This window comes from Myotis davidii, unplaced genomic scaffold, assembly GCF_000327345.1.
Source record: "Myotis davidii unplaced genomic scaffold, ASM32734v1 scaffold743, whole genome shotgun sequence".
In the NCBI taxonomy this organism is placed as follows: Eukaryota; Metazoa; Chordata; class Mammalia; order Chiroptera; family Vespertilionidae; genus Myotis; species Myotis davidii.
The window spans coordinates 2208219-2220452 of NW_006296221.1; the positions used below are offsets into that span (position 1 = coordinate 2208219).

At 37.2% G+C, this 12234-nt stretch overlaps 1 protein-coding gene across 1 annotated transcript in view; it reads left to right on the forward strand.

Annotated features, from left to right (window-relative positions):
• Nucleotides 1–12234, forward strand: part of DHX15 (DEAH-box helicase 15) — a 54740-nt gene that overhangs the window by 13318 nt on the left and 29188 nt on the right. The window lies entirely within an intron of this gene.

A 12234-nucleotide genomic window follows, 5' to 3' on the forward strand; every position in this document is an offset into this window, starting at 1 on the left:
ATTCGCCCTCCCCTGCTAGCCACCTTGTGGCGGCCACCTTGTCACCACATGGGGGCAGCCATCTTGTGCGAGGGTGTGGCGGTAAATTTGCATATTACCCCTTTATTATATAGGATTCTGTTTCTTGGTTGTAATACATGTTCAGTAGACATTGAAGTTCAAAGGTTAAATTTTAGTTGGTGCCGAATTTTAGGTGAAATTTTGTATCATTTAAATGTGATAGAAAAATAGACATACCTTAGTAAAGGACAGTTACTTTTAGAAAGAATGATGTGGGATGGAATATGATTTATTTAGGGGAGAGGTCTTTTAATGTTAATTATACAGCTATTACCACACATGTTATGAACTAAAGGGAGAAATCTTTTGTTCTGTAATATACTCTTGGAGTCTCCTCAAAGTCCTCATTCCTCTTCATTATTACATGGTACACGATTGACTTCCATATTGAGCTTTCTAACATTTTATTTAGCTTTCTTAATATTTTGCTTTCTTACTAACTTGCATTCTGCATAAGTTGTGATATATGTTGCTTGATGGTAATTTTTTTGAAAAATCTTACCCCTTTATTGCTCTGTTTATTCTGTATATATTTGACATTTAAATCATTTTCTAAAACTGATTTGTCTCCATGCAATCTTCCTCTAGAGGTTGTTTATAAAAGACAGTTTTGGAACACATTATATGGGCAGTAACGAGAGTCTTTGATGGCAGAAATATATACAATGTTATGGGAGGGAACGATATATATCACAAATTTTTTAATGTATGCAGAAGTAGAATAGTGTAATGAACTTCAATGTATTTATCATGAATCTTTAATCATGGCCAGTCCTGTTTTATGCATATCCAATCCTTTCCTATCTCATAATTTGAAGCAAATCCTAGACATCATACTGTTTCATCTGTAAATATTTCTGTGTATGTCTCTCAAAGATAAGGTTTTAAAATATAGTAACTGATAATCACAACTTACATTTTTTTCTTAATCAAAATACCCAGCTAGTTTCTTTGATACATATTTTTTATTTTATTAGAAATTGAGATTAATAAATTCGGTATCATTTTAATAGCAGTTGAACTTTTGTTTACTTAAATCAGTTTGTCTATGACCTAAACCTTCATTGAATAAACCTTTTAGTCTAGTGATAATCACAGGCTGTGGTTTTATATTACTTAAAAATGTGATAATGTCAAGGACTTGTAGATAATAAAGGGAGGCTTTTACTCATTTTTAGGAGGAATACTCTGACATTTGCTTCACTATGCATTGGACTTTTCTTGGTAAGCCACAGTGGAGCAGGGAAAACAGAATTTGGAAAATGGGAAATGAGAAAGTTATATGCAGTATTGGCGGGGAGAGAGAGAGAGAGAAAGAATGTGTGTGTAGGAAGTGGTGGGCTTTCAAAAGATGTATGCTTGTGCAAGAATCTGGTTCCATTACTAGATTAACAAGTAACAGACTTGATAGCTCCAAATGAAGGTGTTTTTGGCATTGTGATTATTTTTTTAATGGAATGGTTTCCAGAGGGTAAAACTAAACTAAAAAAAAATTTACTCTGGACGGGGTAAGGTTATTGGGATTTCTTTTCAAATCTTCTGAAGAGCTAGAAGCTAACTTAGTGTAATATCTTTAAGTAATGTTAAATCATGTTTAATAGTACTGGTCTAGTGGTAGTTTTGACTAATGGTAATGTTCCATCAAAAGTAGTGTTTATGAATCCCTAGATATATTTTATATTGTCATCTATCAACTCATCTTGAGAACATAGATGTTAAAAACAGCTAAAGCCTTAACTAAATGAAGATTGGCTACATAATTAGGTAGGAAGAGTGAATACATCAGATAACTATCAATACCTTCCATTAGCTATTTTCATATATAGGTTTTAAATATTTATGTGAAGCCTTTAATTTTTTTTTTTTTTTTTACCAAAGGAGGATGGTAAAGAGGACTGACTTCTGAAGTTTCTGCCTGACGGACTCAGAATTTAACCATTATCTTTTTTTGATTCATGTTTAACGATAAGTACTATTTGTATAAGTTTGTTTGAGAGTACTTTAGCTAAATTAGTTTCTCTTTAAGCCATCTCTATATAGATTAAGGGTCCAAAGATAGTTTCTTCAGTGTTTGGGACACTATACAAAAATTTTAGGTTCTAGGTCTAATACTGTGTCATTTTCAGAGGATTGGTTCTAGGGTAAATTAGCGCACACTGTGTTAGAGTAGCCTTAAATAGCTATTCCCTCCCCACAGGCAAGTTAGTTTGCAAAATCACCACTGCTAAATGGTTTTTATGTTTCATTTGTTATGTACTTGTCTGCTGTCATCTTTTTTTTTTTTCTGAAGTGTTTCTTTTGCCAACTTGGAAATTATGAAACATACAAAAATCCCAGTGAGGTAGCCAAAGAAGAGCAAGACCTGTCAGAGAAAGATAGCCAAATTTGAGACTAGTCAGATAAAAATATCTTAATTTATTTTAATGGAAGAAGAGGTTGATAGACTTTTGCAGTGGATTTTAAGAAGCACTTTGTAGTTGCAGTTATGACAGTTTTTAAGATATTCTTTTTTTTTTTTGAGGGAGCTGATAATTCTTTAGGGAATAAAACAAGTTTGATAGTCTTGAACCTTCTGGAAAACATCACAATATTTGAAGTTGTTAATTTGATAGTTAATTTCAGTGTTATTTTAGGTGATGCTGCCTTTTTTATTTTTTTACCTGGCTTTAAAATTACTGTCCTCTTTTTGATATTGAGGGAACCCTGTAATTTACTTAATCATTTAGTCAGTTAATACTGGTATCTCCTGTATGTCAGGCAGTGCTAGGTACAATAAAAAGTAAATCTGTTCCTGTCTCTGTAAAGCAAATAAAAAGTAAATATAAAACTTTAAATTGTGATTAGGTGTCTGAAAGAAAACATTGGGGTTCATATGAAATAATGATTTGAGAGCACAATTTAGGTTGGGGAAGAGAAGGAGATTGTCAAGGCGGGGGCAAAAAAAGGAGACATATGTAATACTCTTTGTAATACTTTAAGCAATTAAAAATAAAATAAAATAAAAAATAAATATATTAAAAAGAGGAGAATTGAAAGTAATGGTTTGCTAGAGTAGGGGTTGTGTTACAGGGTTCAGAAAGAGCTTTCTAGGTTAATAGAACAGCATTTTAAAAAAAACTATTTGGGGCGGGGGGGTAGGGGAAAATAACCTTTTTATTTGAGAAGGCTATTTTGTATATTTTAAGTATCCAACTGGTTTGTATAAGTCAGCACTCCATGCCAGATCTCTTTTGAGATATTATAGACTGCTTTTAGATAGTATGGTGATCACAGACTGGCCTCTCCCTCTTGGAGTATAAACTCGTTGGGAACAGAGATTGTCTCTGTATCTGTGTACTTGCTTTGCACAAAGAACCCTTTAAAAAAAAAAATCTTGAGAATGGAAGGGGTAGCAGTATGAAATTTGCCAGTTCAAAATAATAGACTGGGAGTCTTTCCAGCATAATCATGAAAAAGGGGTACATTTTTCATGGAAAAACATTTTCCCTAATTTGTTGAAACATCTCTTGGAGAGGTTATGGTAGGGTGATTTGGTATACATAATTTGCCTTTTATTTTGAAATTTTTGCTTTTGGGTATCAGATTCATTTCAATTTTGGAATCTGTCACAAGGCTAAGGACCTGATATGGGGTAAATGTTTATGAAGCAAAATGTGCTGTATCTCTCTCGGAGGACACATGTTTTTATATATAACTTCAGGACAAGCTTCTAGATAATCAAGAAACGGTTAAAGATAAGACATGGTTGAAATTTATAATTGACAGAAAAGAATAGTCTTGGGTTTCAAGGTGTGATGAGTCCCTTATAAAACTTGAGGGATAGAAGTTTTGAACAGATCAGCCAAAGAAATACTACTCATACAATATGGATTCGAAATTTGTAGAATTTTTTAATCTCCAAAAGCCAATCTAGGCAAGAAGAGGAAAGGAATTTAAAAATAAGGGTCCAAAGATAGTTTCTTCAGTGTTTGGGATACAATACATAAGTTTTAGGTTCTAGGTCTAATATTGAGTCAAAATAAGAGCCCAGGGCAACACTGCTACAATAAGGGGCTGGCTGGTACAGAACCTTTAAGGTTGACATTGGGGAGGATTATCAGATATTGCTACAGCAGATTCTTTGGGGTCCCTGGAAACAACAGTTTGAAGCACCAACTGCATATGGCCTATGTAGAGATTACAGCAATCTCATTTTAAAATAGATGGCTTAAGGAAAGAATCAAAAGGAAATAGATCCTAGAACACAGACTTTAGAATCAGTGCCTGGTTGTGTGGCAGCTCTGCCACTTATTAGCTGTGATCTTGGTTACATTAATGAACTTCCCTGTGCTTAGTGCTTTTTCAGAACATGGAGCTAATAATTATTTTATAGGGTTGTTCTGAGATCAAATATGTTAATTTGTGTACAGCCCTTAAAGTAATTCCTGTCACCCAGCAAGTGCTAAGACAACATTGCTACTCTGCTGCTGCTGCTGATAGTAGATTTCCGTTGTGAGAAGTTATTAGATCTTATTACCCGTTAACTTAGTTATCCCAGTTTATTAGAAAGGGGTTTATTAAACCAACTTAGTGAAGTCCTTAGTGAACTGCCCTCGCCTGCCGGCCATCTTGTGACCACATGGGGGCGGCCATCTTGTGCGAGGGTGTAGTGGTCAATTTGCGTATCACCTCTTTATTACATAGGATTAATTTAAGCTAATTTATTGAACATCTGTTAATTAGTGGTAGTTGTTTTAATTTAAGTATAGCACTGAAGTTAAGGGTAGTTTTACTGGATATTTAGAAAGGGATTGGGTGGTAATCACTATCCTTCCTCTAGAATTAGAAATCTATTGGCTTGTGTTAGTTTATAAAAAGCTAACTTGATTTCCTAAAGGACTGCATATATTATTACACTAGAGTCCTGATGCACAAAATGTGTGTATGGGTAGGGTCCCTAAGCTTGGCTGGCTATCAGTGCCAATCTGTGGGGTGATCAGGGGGGCCCCTGCTGGCACCTACCTTGGCTGGCCTGGGGTCTCCGGGCTGGGGGCAGCTCCTGCATTAAGCATCTGCCCCCTGGTGGTCAGTTCGCGTCATAGTGACCGGTCATTCCACCGTTGGGTTGATTTGCATATTAGGCTTTTATTCTATAGGATAGGATTTGACCTTTGTGCTTATACTTAAGCCATGCAAGATATTAGTTATAGAAGGCCTTTTGTTTAGCGTGCCAATGTCTTTAAAAAATGTAAAACAATCTAGCTTTCTGTAAATTCTCTTGTGAGGATGGTTAGGCATTTTCTTCAAAACCTGTGAAAATTTGAGGACTGGATAGTAGGGTGGGGTTGTTTGGTTGGTTTTTTGATCCTCACCAGAGGATTTTTTTTCCATTGATTTTTAGTATAAGGGAGGGGGCGGGGAGAGAGAGAGAAACATCATTGTGAGAGAGACGCATCGATTGGTTGTCTCCTGTGCATATGCGTTGGCAGAGAATCTAACCTGCAACCCAGGTACTTGCCTTTGACCAGGAATAGGTTTGTGGACCAATGCTCTGACCACTGAGAAAACCAGCCAGGGCTGAATAGTGTTTTGAGGGGAAAAATTTTTTCTGTTCTTCTAACTCTGAAATACATAGAATTTTAAAAATTCTATTTTTAAAAACTTCTTTATATTTATTTATTTGTTTGTTTGTTGTTGTGTTAATCTTCACCCAAGGATATTTTTCCATTGATACTTAGAGAGTAGAAGGGAGGGAGAGACACAGAGAGGAAAACATTGATGTGAGAGAGACACATCAATTGGTTGCTTCCTGCATGTGCCCCAACCAGGGCCGGGAAGGAGCCTGCAATGGAGGTAAATGCTCTTGACCAGAATCGAACCTGGGACCCTTCAGTCCATAGGCCGACATTCTGTCCACTGAGCCAAACAAGCTAGGGCCTGAATGTATTTTAATTGTTTACAGAAATAAAGCTGTGTGCTTTGACTGCTGATGGCAAGCACTTTGACTAAGAATCATGAGGCGATACACACTACAAATGTGGTTTGGTATTTTGTCTACTTTCTTTTTGTCCATTTTTTGTCGTATTAGGAATGCATTAAAACATTGCAGATTTCAATTTATTCAAAATAATATATGTTGCCTTTCCATGTGACTGTTTACATCTACTAGTTTGTTCTCATTGTAAGTAAGTTCTCCTTCCTATAGTAAGATTAATGTTGCCTCATACTGTAATGTTTTCCTAGGACTATGTCACTGAACTTGAACCTATGTACTAGTAAATCTTTGTTTATCCTTTACCAATGAAAAGAACATTAAGTATATTAAGAAACTGTTACTAGTGTCACTGGCGCATTGCCTTGGTTGGAGAGGTAAACTGAAGCATTTAAGAGGTAGTTTGAATGTCACATGCATTGGAGGAGGCATTGAGACTTTGATAGCAAGATTAGGTTTTTATTTATTTTTTAATATATTGCTTTATTGATTTCAGAGAGGAAGGGAGAGAGAGAGAGACAGAGACAGAGACAGAGAGACAGACAGACACGTCCATGATGAGAATCGTCAATTGGCTGACTCCTGTATACCCCCTCCCCCCATACACACACACTTGGGATTGAACCCACAACTCGGGCATGTGTCCTTGGCTGGAATGGAACCTGGGACTCTTCAGTCTGCAGGCCGACACTATCCACTGAGCCAAACTGGCTAGGGCAAGATTATGTTTTAAATAGGGTAGAAGTTTCCATGCTGCCTTGGTTTATAGTGTGCTTAATGTCAGTAATTTTTTTCATAGTACCCTAGGTCTAAAGAAATAATTCAGAATTCTATTTATTTAGTAGTTTAGTCCTAACAACTTAATTATGTATGTTCTAACAACTTAATAGCACTTTAAACAAATACCAAACATAAGTTGAAAGAAGAAAACCCCAATATTTTAATTTCATTCTTAACCACCATTATTTACTAATGTGATGTCTGTGCCAGTGGAACCCTGTAATTCCTTAAATGTTGGAATCAGATTGGGCACTGCTACCTTTATTTTCTGTACTGATTTTTGTCTCATACAGTTGACCCTTGAACTACGTGGGAACTAGGGGTGCTGGTCTGTCATGCCCATGTCAAAAACTTGAGTTGTTCTTAGGTATCCACAAGGGATTGGTTCCCGGACCACCATCCCAACAAATGGCATAGATCACTGTATATTGTTGGTCTTCTGCATCCGTGGACTCCCAACCTTATATGGAAAGTAGTGCAGGAATTTATTGAGAAAAACCTGTATAAATGGATCCATGCAGTTCAAAACTATGTCGTTCGAGGGCTAGCTGCACTTTTCTTTTTAATTAGAAAAATTTTTTTAATTTAGATTTCAGAGAGGAAATACCACCACAGCATATCACTTGCCCCTTCCAATTCATCCTCAATCCAGGAGCCAAAATGATCTTTTAAAAACACAAATATGACCCTCTTTAAAGATCCTGTCACTCTTTAGTGATTTCCCATAGCTCGGGAGTGGTAGGGAGTGGTAACGCCCAGACAGTATAGTATGATTTGATCTAATACAATTTTTTTCTTAATATGTTCTTAGTGATTTCAGGGAGAGGGAGAGGGAGAGAGGGATAGAAATATCAGTGATAGAGAGAATCATTAAATCGGCTGCTTCCTGCATGCCCCCTACTGGGGATCCAGCCCACAACCTGTGCATGTACCCTGATAGGGAATCTAACCCATGACCTCTTGGTTCATGGGTCACACTCAGCCACTGAGACATACCAGCTGGGCAGCTGTACTTGCTTTTTAATCATAGCAACTGTCAAAAGTCTAGCTTTTCAAAGATGACATCTTGAAAAGGAATGTAGCATGATACACAATTGAAAGTCTGAACTACCTCAAGCTAGTCCTGTGGTATCACATGTTGAGTATGGGAAACTAATATAAATTCCTTTGAATCTTTAAGGGCGCTGAACATAATTATTCTTCTCTGGAAATAGGCTGTCATTTAACAAATTGAATGCATTTTCTTTGTACCTTAAGTAACCTGTTTATACCCAAGAAAGTAGATTATTCTCTTGACTGTGATGGTATAGCCTACTACACACCTAGGTTATATGGTATGTTTGGTCTGTTAACATTTTTACGCAGTGCATGACTACATACATCTTAAGGTTGTACAGCAATCTAAACTCAGATTGTGCTGGGGGATTATGCATAAGCATCCTTGAAATCTTAATATTGAACGACAAAGGTCTTGTTTTTTAAAACTGCTGTATTCACATGGATCAGGTTTGTGAAATTGTCCTAACTTCATAGACTTATATAATATAGAAATATAGTGCTCTATCACCACAGCAGGTATATAGTGTTAGCCATTTTAAATCCAAAAGTAGCTAGATAACTTTATTTTAAGCTGACATGTATACTTAGATGATCAATTTTTTTGGTACCTGTGGCCGTACAGAAGTAACATTGGAAGAAATTGTTTTGAATGAAGGAAGATAATTTGATAACTTCTATCTGTAGTTACTGAACATGTATAATATGGTCACTGTGACCATGTTTGAAATTGTTTTCTTTTTTTGGTAATCGACCATTTTATAGTGTTGACATTGTGAAGGAAGGATGGTTAGGGTGCTTAGTTTTACCACATTTAGTAGTGAAGAGAGCTGTGTTTTAAAATTCATTGTACTATAGGAAGTCTGTCTTCTAAAATAGTACTTGATAAATGAAAGCTGTTTTAGCTTTGTCATTCTTCTGTTTCTTACTGTTGTCATTCAAAAAGTATTTTGCTGATAGGAGCTAAGCACAAAAATATGTTACATGGTAGGGAAAATAAAAGAATAATTATTCTGGTTTGGTTATAGTCTTTTTCAGAAGACTATGGGTTAGGGTTAGGGTTAGGGTTTCTTAATCTATTATAACTTTGAAGAAATTACGAAATGCAAACCTATTTGTGTAGGCATTTTAATGTGGGTGGCTTTTCTTTAATAGAGGCACTCGTGATTTGACTGGATTGCAGTGGCTTACCCTAAAACCTTAGTGGTAAATAGGAAATTTATACAAACCTCAAATATTTTCTTGTTATCAATCTATTGATGTAGGACCAATGCCATTTCCTGAATGTGGGGCCTTTGTTAGGAGTTCCATTGTGCAGTAAGATGTCTAGTTTTATTTTATGTGTTTTTATTGATTTCAGAGAGAGGCAGGGAGAGAGAGGGAGAGATAAAAACATAGATGAGAGAAATAGCAATCAGAACATCAATTGGCTGTCTGCTGCACATCCCCTACAGGTGATCGAGCTGCAACCTATACGTATGCCCTGATCAGGAATCAAACTTGTGACCTCTCAGTGCATGGAATGATGTCCAACCATCTGCTGAGCTAAAATAGTCTAGTTCTTAAAGTGAAGTATAAACTTCAAACACTTGCAAAATACACAGGTGTTGCTTTTCTGGAATTCCAGACCCCTTTCACTCTTTTATAGTTACCCTCATCCATTTGATAGTTTTTATGTGTGTGAGACTCATCTTTTTTAAACTTTTCTGAAGCATACAACTTAGGATATGCAACAATGTTTTCCTGTGTTGTTTGTTGCTTCATGTCAAATATAATTAATCCAACTGGTAGGGATAGAAATGTAGCTATAATACTACAGTATGTTTTATAGAGGGTAAGGTTATCTCAATTTATTAGGTGAAAGTTAAGAGCGTAGTAGAGAATTCTATATTGAATACTTTCCAAGTGCCAGGCAGTTGGTATACTAAGTGCTTTATATACATTGTTTTGTTTAACACTAGCCACCATATTCTCATTTTACAGTGGAGCATTAGAGAAGTTGAACTTGGTCAAGGTCAGACAACATTTTAAGAAAGCAGGAACTTGAACTTATGCAACAAGGATGTCTTAAACCACTGTATGTGTTATTCCTTTCCATCCACATTCCTCATGTCTCCATGCAAATCTCTGTGTATTTGTAAGTCTTTCCTAGGTAATAGGGAAGGCAGTAAACCTAATTACTCAGATTAAACAATGCCAGTCATTTATAATACTAGAAGCCTGATGTACGAAATTTGTGCATTGTGCAGGGTTCCCCTCAGCCCAGCCTGAGCCCTCTCCATCCAGGAGCCCTCGGGGGATGTCCTACTGCCGGTTTAGGCCCTAAATCTGCAGTCAGACATCCCTCTCACAATCTGGGACCGCTGGCTCCTAACTGCTCACCTGCCTGATTGCCCCTAACTGCCGTGACAGCATCCCGGACAATTTGCACATTCCTCTATTATTAGTATAGATATACTTTTTAAAGCAGATGCTGAGAATTTCTTTGCATCATGCTGAGGCAAGTTTTAGATGATTTAAAAATAGTTTTGATTTATCTGAATATTTAGTTATCCAGGGGAACGCCTATACTTTGAAAGGTAACCAAATCTTAACAGTACTGGAATAGCACTTCATAACTAGGATTTTCAGAAAAAATTAACTTCAGAGTTTATAGCAGGGCTGTTTCAAGACATACTGCTCCTGCCCTGGCCAGTGTGGTTTAGTTGGTTGGGTGAACTTCTGTGCACCAGAAGGTTGCAGGTTTGATTCCCATTTGGGGCACATGTCCTGGTAGAGGTCTTTGAGGCTGGGCTGGGGGGGGGGCGGGGCAGGAGGATATTTGTAGCTCACAGTAATTCCCTCTCTAAAAATCTTTTTTAAAAAAATACAAATGGCTGTTGGTTTCACTTACATTGAATTTTAGGGATTGTTCTAGAACAATAAATATAAAGTTGCCTCATTCTTTTTAATGGCTGCATAGTTTATTTAACTAATTGTATTGATGGATACACAAATTTGCAGTTTTTGTTATTAATAATTGCTGCTGCCGCCCTGGCTGGTTTGGTTCAGTGGATAAAGTGTCAGCCTGCGGACTGAAGAGTCCCAGATTCGATTCTGGTCAAGGGCACAGGCCCAGGTTGTGGGCTCGATCCCCAGTGTGGGGCATGCAGGAGCAGCCAATCAGTGATTCTCTCTGATCATTGATGTTTCTATCTCTCCCGCCCCCCTCCTTTCCTCTCTGAAATCAGTAAAAAATATATATATAAAAAAATTGCTGCTGCCCTTAGTACTACAACCTTATACGTATGCTGTTTTTCACACATGCACAGTTGTATAACTGAGTTTATTACAAATGAAATTGGTTGAGCCAAAGGGTATGTTTGAATTTTATTAACTCTTTTCAGATTGCCCTCCATAGAGATTTTACCTACTCTGACCAGTAAAAATTAACAAATGGGCATCTGTTTTTGTACCCTTGCCAACATTGTGCTGTGGAACTTCTTTTATTTTTGTCATTGTTGAAATGAAAAATGGAATCTCATTATTGTTTTACTTGGCATTTCTTTTATATGAAATTGGGCATGTTTACATGTGTTTATGAGCCCTTTGTATTTCTTTTTGCAACCTGAGATTTTCTTTCCAGAAGTTTTGCTGCCTGGTTGACAATCATTTGTAAGGTTCTATTTAAAATGCATCCCAGCCATGGCCGGTTTGGGACTTGGCAGTTTGGGATTTGGCTTAGAGTATCGGCCTGCAGACCAAAGGGTTGGGGGTTCAATCCCTGGCCCTGGGGTGTGTACAGGAGGCAACCAGACAATATCTCTGTCTCTCTCTCTCTCCATCCCCCTCCTTACTCCCTTCCACTTTCTCTAGAAATCAAAGGAAAAAATATCCTCAGGTGATTATAATAAACTAGAGGCCTGGTGCACAAAAATTTGTGCACTCGGCGGGGAGTGGGGGACCCTCAACCCGGCCTTTGCCCTCTCGCAGTGTGGGACCCCTCAGGGATAACGACCTGCTGGCTTACGCCTGCTCCTGGGTGGACTATGGGAGCTTTTATCCCAGCAGCATTTGGTGAAAAGTTTACAGACCATGGAATACAAGTTGGGAAAGTTGGATAGAAAAATACTTAAATTAACTTCCTGGATTAAAATGTCCATCACTCTCTCAAATACCAAATGGTCTCATTTAAACCTCAAACAACATGGCTATGAATCCTGGGTCCTCGACTGGCTAGTGAGTTATCTAAGGAAGTTACTTAATGTATCTCAGACTCAGTGTCTTCATCTGAAACTTGGAGGTAATAATAAAAACCCCATGTAGCTGCTGGGAGCATTCTATAAGTCAATAAATGTTAAAGGACTTAGAAAAGTACTTGACATTGT